Genomic DNA, 10,599 nt, shown 5'->3' on the forward strand with positions numbered 1-10,599 from the left:
GACCTTGGTCGATTGGCTCCATCACTAGTCCCCTAGCCCTTTACACATCCCCCACAATTGTTCAGGGCACATCAAGACCAGGACATACCTAGGGAGCTTGTCTCGCCTATGGTTAGATTTGTCACCCCCTGACCCATTTGCATGATTCTTTTTTTGCACTCCACCTCAGTACCATTGGAATCGATCGTGGTAAGCAATGCATGAACGACCATGAAAAGTACACCATACTCATCAAGCAATACAAGTAGCTACCAACCTACCAAACGTTAAGGTGTCGATGAGCTCAATTATGCTACATTATGTTGTCACAACACAAATGATGTTTATTATATCTTCATGTGTACTTCTCCTCAACATTGATAACTTTTTCCACCCCACTCAACCCTTGCTTCATCCACACCTTACTACGAGACACCAGACCCTAACTATGTAATATCTAAGTATGCATAGGCACTCACATATTATCTAAACCACACTCTATACACGGTTTGGGTCCTCAAGTACATGACATTACTCTAAGCTCACTTAGAGTTTGACATGTCTCCCAAAGTAATCAAACTATGTCTTGTGCACGATAAAAAGATTAGCACTATCCCTAGGGAGAGACCACATCTGTGAGGTTTCCAATTGCAGGTATTGCAAACTCCAATGAAAGTGTCGTCAGCTCTTCACCAACACTCAACTCTGAACTCTTGTCCATTTCCATCATGCAAGCCCACCAAAGAATCATCATGTGCAGAATCCCCACAAACCACCACCTGTGCCAGCCACCAGTGCAATTCCCAACAACGAACATCCCTCTCCCTAGCTCCAACAACCCTACCACCAGCCACCCACGCCAACAATGGGGGCCCCCATGACCTTTATCCGCCCCACCACCATAACTCCTCCAAGGCAACCACAAACGTCCCTTCCACCCACATCTTCAGCACATGCCAAAGCCTACTCCCTACGATGGTGAGTGCCATGGGATTGGCACTCATCTAGGAGGGGGGTAATGTTAACCCTCAAACAAAAAAGGTGGAAAATTGAGAAAATCTAAAGTAGAAGACAAGGCCAAGGCAAAGGTGAAATGGAAGACGAAGGCATGCCAAAGAAGAATCTGGAGACACAAGAAGTGTAGAAAAGTCCTAAATCAAGGAGAAAAAGCTTGAGGATGGAGCTTTCTTGAAGCTTGCACTTGGATCGTGGAGCTACCAGAGTGCTCGGGTGAGGAGGCAACTCGATCAGGCATGGAGGTAAGTTCACTATACTCATAGAGATGGATAGCGTGTCGACTATGTGAGAGGTAGCCGTTGGTACTCAGCTTGGAACGCTTGAAACAATAAGCAGTCCATGGGTCTTGGTGGTTGATTGCCTCCAAAAATACAACTTATATCAAGAAGAAATCCTACTCTTGTACCTACGATTAATTGTAATAATGTGAGTTGCACTACTTGAGTCATTACGAGTAGCATAGCGAACACATGGTGGGTCTTAACCCATAGGCCTTAAGCCCCATTAATGCTTGTCTTTCCCCCATCTCTTTCGAGATGAGGACATCTCGAGTTCTCTAAGGGGGAGAGGATGTAATGTCCCCGTCCACATAGGAATTTTCCTCCGTTATTAAGGATAACTCAAATTTTTTAACCCTCCCCCCTGTTGTCATCGACAGGTGGCGGGGGGGAAAGAGAGGGATGACATCGTGGAGGAGCATTCGAAGTCCATGAGAAGGAGTAGATGATGAGGGAGACGAGGAAGACAATGGAGAAGACCATGAGGAAGATGAAGTGGAGAGGGAAGCCACGTGGCCTACCACCCATCCCCCCCCTCTCGACAAGTCTGCCATGCCAATGGACAATTGGTGGGTGGGATGAACCCCACCGCCACCACTACTCCACTTTCCGCCCCCCCTCCCAATGGTAATGTAGGGAAGGAGGACAATATGGCAGAGAGAGAGGGAGAGAGGGTGATAGAGAGGGAAAGAGAGAGAGAGAGAGAGGGTGAGAGAGAGGGAGAGAGGGTGATAGAGAGGAAAAGAGAGAGAGAGAGAGAGGGTGAGAGAGAGGGAGAGAGGGTGATAGAGAGGGAAAGAGAGAGAGAGGGGGTGAGAGAGAGGGAGAGGGTGAGAGAGAGAGAGAGGTGGGGAGAGAGGGAGAGAAAGAGAGAGGGAGAGAGAGAGAGAGAGAGAGAGAGAGAAGAAGAAGAAGAAGAAGAAGAAGAAGAAGAAGAAGAAGAAGAAAGAGAGGTGGGAAGAGAGAGAAGAAGAAGAAGAAGAAGAAGAGAGGTGAGAAGGGAGAGAGACAAAGAAGAAGACCAAGAACAAGAACAAGAAGAATAAGAGAGAGAGAGAGAGAGAGAGAGAGAGAGAGAGAGAGAGAGAGAGTTTTCAAAGGATCTCCTTCTCTTCCCCTCCTTAGAAGGTGGCCACACGTACTTATCTTCCTGCGAAATTATCCTCCACCACAACTTAATTTTGACCCCTGTTAAAATCGAGTAAAAGATGCTTAGGTCTTGTGTGAATCGCGTCTAAAGGAGACGAAGTTTAATAATGGCCCCCAAGCAGAGAGTGTCATGTGCAGATGGCAGTCCCACAACAAGCAACGAAACCTCGAGCAAGGGCATCACTACCAATCCAACTGCGATACCAGTCGTAAGTAGTGAATTTCCAAATTAATAAGATGCTTGCTTTGATTCCCGCATGAGATACATTAGGCTCTATACTATGCCCCACTAGAATAGGGCATTGAAAATGATAAATCTCATCTCAAATATTCGAAGATGAAGTTTGTCAAGTGCTTGTATCAAGGGAAGTTAATTGCACCTAGTTGCTATGCAATGAATCCATGCATAGCATAAGCTGCATATAAGACTCTAAAGTATTAAGCATTGATAAGTCTTCAATTATTCTTTGCCTAGGACAATATTTTTTAGGGTTTGCAAGGTTACCCTAAGGGTTATGCACATGACGGTACATGCATGGAAAATATTATATGAAACTTACATCGATGGTACACAAATTGATCTTGCATAAAAGTCTTGCATCCATCCTATGAAGGTTTTGCATAAAATAATGATCAAGGAGATTACAACTCACACAATAATTCGGGATTATTTTACATTGGAAGATAATCTTGCATCGTTACAAATTTGTCTCGCATTCTTTGCCCTAGAGAAAGGAAGATAAAGTCAAGTTAAAATTCTGCATCATATCGCTCTTTGATCCCAAGGGGGAGAGGAAATATGCGATGGAGAGGTTATCACAACTATTCTTGCAATGTTTGAATTTTCATTTGAATGGTTATTCCAAGTGCTTATGTTTGATGGTAAATGCATGGCAGGGGTCTGTGATGACAAGTTGCCATGGGAATAAAGGAGTGTTTTCTTAAAGATGATATTAGGCCTGAATGACTTGATTGTGCTTGATTCTTAATTGGATTAATTAAGGAAAGGATATTTTGCATGGGTGGATCATCTCCAAGATCGCACCGCGGATTAACCCGAAAAGGGCACTGCTCGATTCATGGGCCGAAGGTCAAGTGGTGAAAAGGCCAACCACAGAATTGGTGTTTTACTCATAGACCGCTTGGGGTCAGGTGGAGCCCTGGACAACCCTTGCAATGCAAACGGAGTTGTCGTGGTCCCAACATCTTTGGCATTGGAAGATCCTATTCTATATAAAGAATGGAAATTGTGGTGCCATGTGATTTGGACCGGATACTTCTGCAAGGCATGTATAGTTAGGTTAAAACCCAATTTATGTCATTTTAGGGGACCAGAATGGGACTATGCCCTATGGGTAGAGAGGTTGAGCAGTGCATCCCTCTTGTTTCCCATTCTCTTTGAACCAAATGCAGCATGGGTCTACTTCGGCTTGGATATCTCTATGTAAAGTAGGATGTCCAAGACCCAACGCTAGAATGTTGTCAAGAGACCTTGACCATTAGGGACCCAAGTTCTAGGTCGATCCTAGTGGGTTCGGCCATAAAAATTCCGTTGTAACGCGAACTCAAGAAACCCTAGGAGACCAACCTCATAACATTCCATGGGAGCGTTGTGTGGCGTTACTTAGATTCGTCTCTTGATGGACTTCTAAATACTTGTTTGGACAGCCGATAGGTGGGCATGTGACATCCTAGGATATCTATTTGATGCCAAATCACTTAGCCATGCTACGTCAATGTTATGAGCTACTATTGAGCTTATTTGAGCACACTTTTGGCTCAATTTTCTCAGAGATTTTTCTACTATAATAACAAGGTTGAATGTAATTTATCTAGGCAAATCTTATGCCTATTTCTACTTGATGCTATCCTAGATATCTATTGATACATCGATGTATGCCATTGATGCCACATACTTGGTTATAGTCCCAACATGCTCTTAAGCTGAGATTGGAGCTTAAATGCCTTGATATTGGTAGTCATTCATTCCATTGGAAGGTATTGGATACTATGTGAAAGCTTCTCGCTCAATCACTAAGACCCATTGGACCACTTATTGCTTCAAGTGTTCAAGCCAAGTGCAATGGCTACCTCTCACATAGCCATATGCTCTCCCACATCTATGAGTGTAGTAAGCTTACCTCCATGCTCGATCAAGTTGCCTCCTCCATCAAGCACTCCGGTGGCTCCATGATCTAAGTGCGAGCTCAAATAAGCTCAATCCTCAAGCTCCAAGCTCCATGCTCCATTGTCATGTGCAAGATAAGAGAAGAGAAGAGAAGAGAGGAGAAGATGGAGAGCTTCTCCACCATGGTCCCTCACCCTCACACACACACACTCTCTCTCAAGCACAAGCTCAAGAAAGAAAGAACAAGAAGAAGGAGAAGAAGAAGAGGAGAGCTAGTTTTGGCCACACACAAGAATGAGCTTCTTCATTCACTTTTTCCTTTTACACAAGTCCTAATCCCTTTTGGGCTCCTATTCCTTTTCTTTACATGACCGGCCATCTTAGCCTAGGTCCTCTTTTCCAATTCCCTTCCTATTTACACTATGCCTTCACCTATGCCTGTCAACATTTACAAATTGCATAGGAGGGATCCTGGCAATCCTACCCTTGATGTGACCTAAGTGTGTAGTGGGGTGACAAGGAGGGCTAGGGGGTTAGGCATAGAGGTGGCCAACTGAGGTCACTAGACACATCTAACTTGAGAATCCCTAGGTGTAGTGTTTGTGGCACTCTAATATTGCATGAGTAAACTCTTTGTTCCTTTCCTTTTGCTTCGTGTGAGTCTTTTCTTCCTTTTTTTCTTTTTTCTCTTTTTTTTTGGATACATTGGGGGGAGTACACTAAACCTCATTCTAATGCTCTTTAGTAGTTACATTTCAAGGGGATCTAACATATTTGCTAAGGAATGCATGGCTTTGCATGTAGCTTTTTTGGTTAATTCTTACATTGAGAGGTGTAGTAGAGAGAAAAGGATGATTGCATTTTGAGAATATGTTGTTGCTTATATCTTCCAAAAGGCTTATGAAAAAATTTGGCAAGAGAGCAGCCCTTGCACGAGGTCATATCCCTACATTGATATAAAAATAGAGAGGTGGCAGATGCTCTTCTTGGGCTACTAGTTTTTGTTTTAGTAGAAGTCTCAAGAGGTAGACGTAATTACAAGTAGTAAGGAAAGCCGGGTCAGGGCATGCCATGAACTCATCCAAAAAGTGAGTAATGGAGGGTTAGACAACTTGTGCTCTAAATGTCAGGCATTCTTCAAGATTGGCATCATTGATGTTGTAGATCAAAGGGAAATAATACCTACCATGCTTCCCCCCAGTCAAAATCCACACCTTGGCACCTCGAGTAAGCCATGTAAGTGGGGTCATCCCTTTCATATGGTAGTGTGTTGCAAAAATCCATCCATGCCTCAAAATTGGTGTCCTAGATCTATCAATGCCATATAGGTTGGGCTTCACAGCCTTTGACCTTTCTTGGCTCTTTTGTGACCTTGTCCTCCTAGTACTTTCCAAGATCTCTTCTCCATAATGTGGGATTTCTAGCCCTCTCATCTAGTTACTACTTCCCTAGACTCTTCGTGACCTAGATGGCTTCTTCAACCACTTGAGGATGTAGCACTCAATTCAGGGCAGAAGAGTAGAAAAATTCAAACTCAAATGGACTACACCCATCCTCCCACTCCTCCCAATGGTTCAGTTCCAGTGCCCAATTGATAGGCACTTGTTCCTTGGTGTGGGAGCTTTCGCTCAACCGCTAAGGCCCACGGACCGCTTATTGTTTCAAGCGTTCCAAGCGAGCTCTAATGGCTATCTCTCACCTAGCCGACGTGCCGTCGATCCTACGAGTGTAGTGAGCTTACCTTGATGCTTGATCAAGTACCCTCCTCTCCCTTGCACTCTGGTAGCTCCACGATTCTTGATGCTAGCTCAAGCATCCTCAAGTCTCCTCCATCTCCAAGCTCCATCCTCCATAGCTGCGCATGCAAGAGAAGAGAAGAGAAGAGAAGAGAAGAGAAGAGAAGAGGAGATGGTGAAGAGCTTCACCCTCTTGATCCCTCACTCTCACACACACTCACTCCCTCACTCTTACACTCCCTCTCTCAAGAGCACACACAAGCAAGAAGGAGAGAAGAAGAGAGGAAGAAGAAGACTCTTTTTGCCACACACCAAAGAATGAGCTTCTCATTCACTTTTCAACTTTATATACAAAGCCCTAAATCCTTTTTGGGCGGTCATCCCCTTTTCCTTCTTTTTTACATGGCTAGCCGTAGCCTAGGCCCTTTTTCCCATTTCCCACCATTCTAATCTATCCTATTCCCAACCAATGCATACACTTTGCACAGGAGCGAGAAACGTTGTTTGCCTTGAAAATCTATGGCTTTGATTGAAGATCCTTGTCTTTGAGTAAAAGGTCTTCAGTTTTGAGTTGAAGGTCTTCAGGCTTATGGAATCAATAAGCGATCCGTAGATCTTGAGGCATTGGGCATGGATCATTGGACGATGAGGTTCCAAGATCTATGCCAATGGCAGTTCTACCTTGACTTGGTTCAATCAGGGTAGCCATCAGCACAGGTAGATGGCTGGATGCCGGCACCTGAAAAGAAGTTTTGATCATTAAAGGATGCCGTGGGCGATCCTCTTCCGCGGGTAGCCATTTCTTGAAACGTGAACATAACTTGCAAGAAAAGTTGTGCACTCCCTAAGGGGTGTGTCTGTCTCGCCGTGTAGTGTGTGGTGCCCGTGGCAGTGGAACTAGGAGATGGGTCTAACCTTGGGCAAGCCCTTGGTAACGTCCCACACTTGAGTACCCAGTTCATGCTTCATTGGAGGTGCGGTGCAAGTCTTAGGGTAACAGGTCTGAAAGTCCTGCCCTTGATGTGCCGTAAGTGTGAAGTGGGGAGGGGGCTAGGGAGAACCCTAGGTGCGGTGATTGTGGTGCCTCTTTCTTCTTCTTCTTCTTCCTTTTTTTTCTTTTTTTAAAAAATTAATAACATAAAGAGGCGTATACATGGAGACAAACGATACAAGGGCATGACGGGAGTTTACTCCTCGTCATCTGAATGGCAGGTAGGGGATGGCGGAGGGCGAGGGGCCTTGTTAAGGAATGTATGACTCAACAAGTAGCCCTTGAGGTTGAGGCTGGTTTTGAGAGTGGTGGTAGAAAGGAAGGGGTGGTTCCACTGGGTGAATTTGCTATCACTCATATCTTCAAGCAGTGCAACACAGAAAGATGGCAAAAGAGAAGCGCACATCATGAGGCGAGTCATGGTGCTGCTATCTATGGCATTGGGTCGAAGTAGAGGGGTGGGAGGTGGCGTTCTTGGGGTGCGGGCTCTTGTTGGACTAGGATCCTAATTAGTCTAAGATAATTACAAGTGGTTATGAAGGCGGGGTCAGGATAGGAGGTGAACTCGCTAAGAAATCTATCTATAGACCTGTACAAATCAGGGAGGGTGAAGAGAAGGGCGTCCCTATGGGAGGTGCTATTGGTGTTATAGATAATGGGGAAGTCGAACCTGCCATGGATGGACAGATTAAAGTCGACCCCTACCCTTCGAGGATACGATATAAAAGTAGGGTCGTTTCTCTCAGAAGGGAGGGTGTTGCAAAATGCCATCCATGAGTCAAGGTTGACGTAAAAAATGTGTCTTCTCTAGGTGGGTTGGCAATTATAGCCTTCCATTGATCTAGGCACCTGGAGGATTTTATCCTGCCAAAATTTGCGGTCCTCGGCTCCCCAAGCAGTTGGGTGGGCCCCGCGATCCGCTAACCACTTGGCCTTGAGCCTTGCACCCATAGCGATGACGTCCTCTACAAGTTGAATGGGCAGTACTCCGTTCAAGGTAGTGGGAAACTCAAAGCGCAAGTCGAAGGGGTCGCAGTTATATTCTTGTTGTTCCCAGATAATCAATTCGGCATGGAATTCAGTAGGGGGATCTTGAGGGCACGGTAGGAGAGGGGCAGGCTGTCTTGGAATAGGTCTAACATTCAGCTTTTTCCTTGCCTTCTCTACCATCTCTTTCTTGCGGTTGGCCTGGGCTGCTCTTCTCTCAGCAGATGTATCAAGGGGTTGCACTTCTGCTTGTTGTGGTTGAGGGCGTGGTGGGACGTATTCCTCCTCCTGAGGTCCCAAATCGGACTCCGGTTCACCCCCTTCTGCTTGCTCATATTCTTGTGCCTTCGCCTCTGTGAAACCGAGTTCATCTATTTCCTGCGCCGTCAGGCCTACCTGTGCAAGATATCTTCTTTGCTCCTCTAGGCTCTGCGGTTGGCCTCCTAGCTACAGCGGCACGTGCAGGCCTGCTGTTAGTGCTCTGCATGCAATGGATAGTGTCTTTTGCAGCTGATCATTGACTTCATTCCCTTCTGGTCTGGTGGAGTGGAGCAGTGTATTGAGGAAGGTGTGCTGCTGGGCTATCATGGAGAGTTGGGCCGCCTTTGCCTGATTCTCAGCCAGCACCCTGTCTCCTTTGGCTTTGGGTAGCCGGCATGCCAAGTCCCATACTCTCCCCTCATTGTGATCAGCCCATTCTTTTTCTCTTTTTCCCATATCTTCCAAGCTCTCCCCCTGATGGAGGGTCATAGCCATGAGTTGTTGCTGTTGGGCCTCGAGCTCACGGTGCAGGCAGGACTGCTCTTGGCGTTCATCGGCGATCTGTGCATTGAGGTGGTCCAGCTTCACCTGCATCCTTCGCACCTGCTCTTCCCTTAACTGGTCTAGCTCTGCAGCCTCCTGTCTGATCTTGTCAAGCTGGCTTTGTGCTTCCAGGTTGACTGCAAATAGCTGATCATTCTTGCGTCGAAGGTGAGCATTGGTCTCCCTCTCCCCGTTAAGATGCTTCATCAAGATTTTTCTCCTTCCTTCCCAAGCAGCATCACATTCCTTCAGGGCCTTTAATTCCTCTGCCTCCTTATTGCTAGCTTCCTCCCTGAGCGCAGTGATCTCCCATTGGTATTCTGTTATTTGCTTTGTTCTCTCCAACTGGAGAGTGGCTCGTGATTCTCGTTCTGCTGCCAACTCCTCCATGGCTATCCTCCTTTCTTCCCTGGCCCTTTCTAACTGCGAGAGCAGCTCCTCAACATATTCATCATATTGGCCTGCCAAAGGTGGGGGTGGGGCATGGTGGTGGTGGTGACAACATCTTCTGTTTTCTGCCTCTTCAGCTCCAGCCTTGGCTCTAGTTCAGCCGTGGCTGCCCTTTTGGCTCCTGATGCTGTGGTGGCCACGGCCGCTTCTCTTGCCAGCTCCCATTCCACCAAGAATTGTAGCCAAGTGACCATGTTGCTCTCGTCGACTTTTGGGGTGGAACCTTGGGTGGCGGTGATAGGGGGTGTTGTCATGATAGGAGTGGCTGGCATGGAAGGTATGAGGAGGGGGAGAGTTGGCATCATTGGATCTTTTCCTTTTCCTTCTGTTGGGGGAAGGGGTGTGATTTCCGGCACACTGGTACTAGGACCAGGTGCCTCCGTTCGGTGCAGGCCCTCTGTCCCTTCCTCGTCTCTTTTGTGCTGTTCCTCAATGGAGCGACGGGTGGCCAGCTCTATTTCTTCCTCTTCCTTCCTTCTCAGCTCCTCCTCGGTCTTCTTTTTTCTCTCCTCCTCATCCTTGACTGACTCCCTTCAAGCCCTTTTCAGATCTTCCTTCTCTTTCTTCTTTCGCTCCTCTTCTCTTTTTCCATGTAGGGCTTTGGTTCATTGTTCTGCATGCCTCTGTGGTGTGCCCTGGGATTCTCCCTCTTCGTCTGCATCCATCTCCATTTCATTAGACGACCTCTGCTGCTCTTCTGTGTGAGGTGGGGACTGTGACGGTGACTCATCACTTTCTTCGTCACCTCCCTTCTTGTCTTCTCCTGCTCGTCCTTGCCCTAGTGCTTCTTTGATGATTGCCGTAAGGACACCTCCAAACCCTATGGTGGAGGCTTTGGAGGATGCGGGTTGATCGGGATGATGGGGACTCCCCTCCAACGGTTCTTCATCCTGTTGCCAGGCTCTTAGCCAAAGCCTCTATTGTTTTCCTCAAAAACCCATTAAGGTTCACCTCATCCAGCGATTGCACTGCAATGTTGTTGAGCAGAGGTACATTGATTCGGCTCATTATGCTGTTGTACCTCTGGCTTGAGAACAAGGCATGCACCATCTTTGCCTGCAGCTGGATTTCTGGGTTGGG

Source organism: Lygodium microphyllum, chromosome 13 (assembly GCF_053477565.2).
Source record: "Lygodium microphyllum isolate KBCC chromosome 13, Lygodium_microphyllum_v1.1.10, whole genome shotgun sequence".
NCBI lineage: Eukaryota > Viridiplantae > Streptophyta > Polypodiopsida > Schizaeales > Lygodiaceae > Lygodium > Lygodium microphyllum.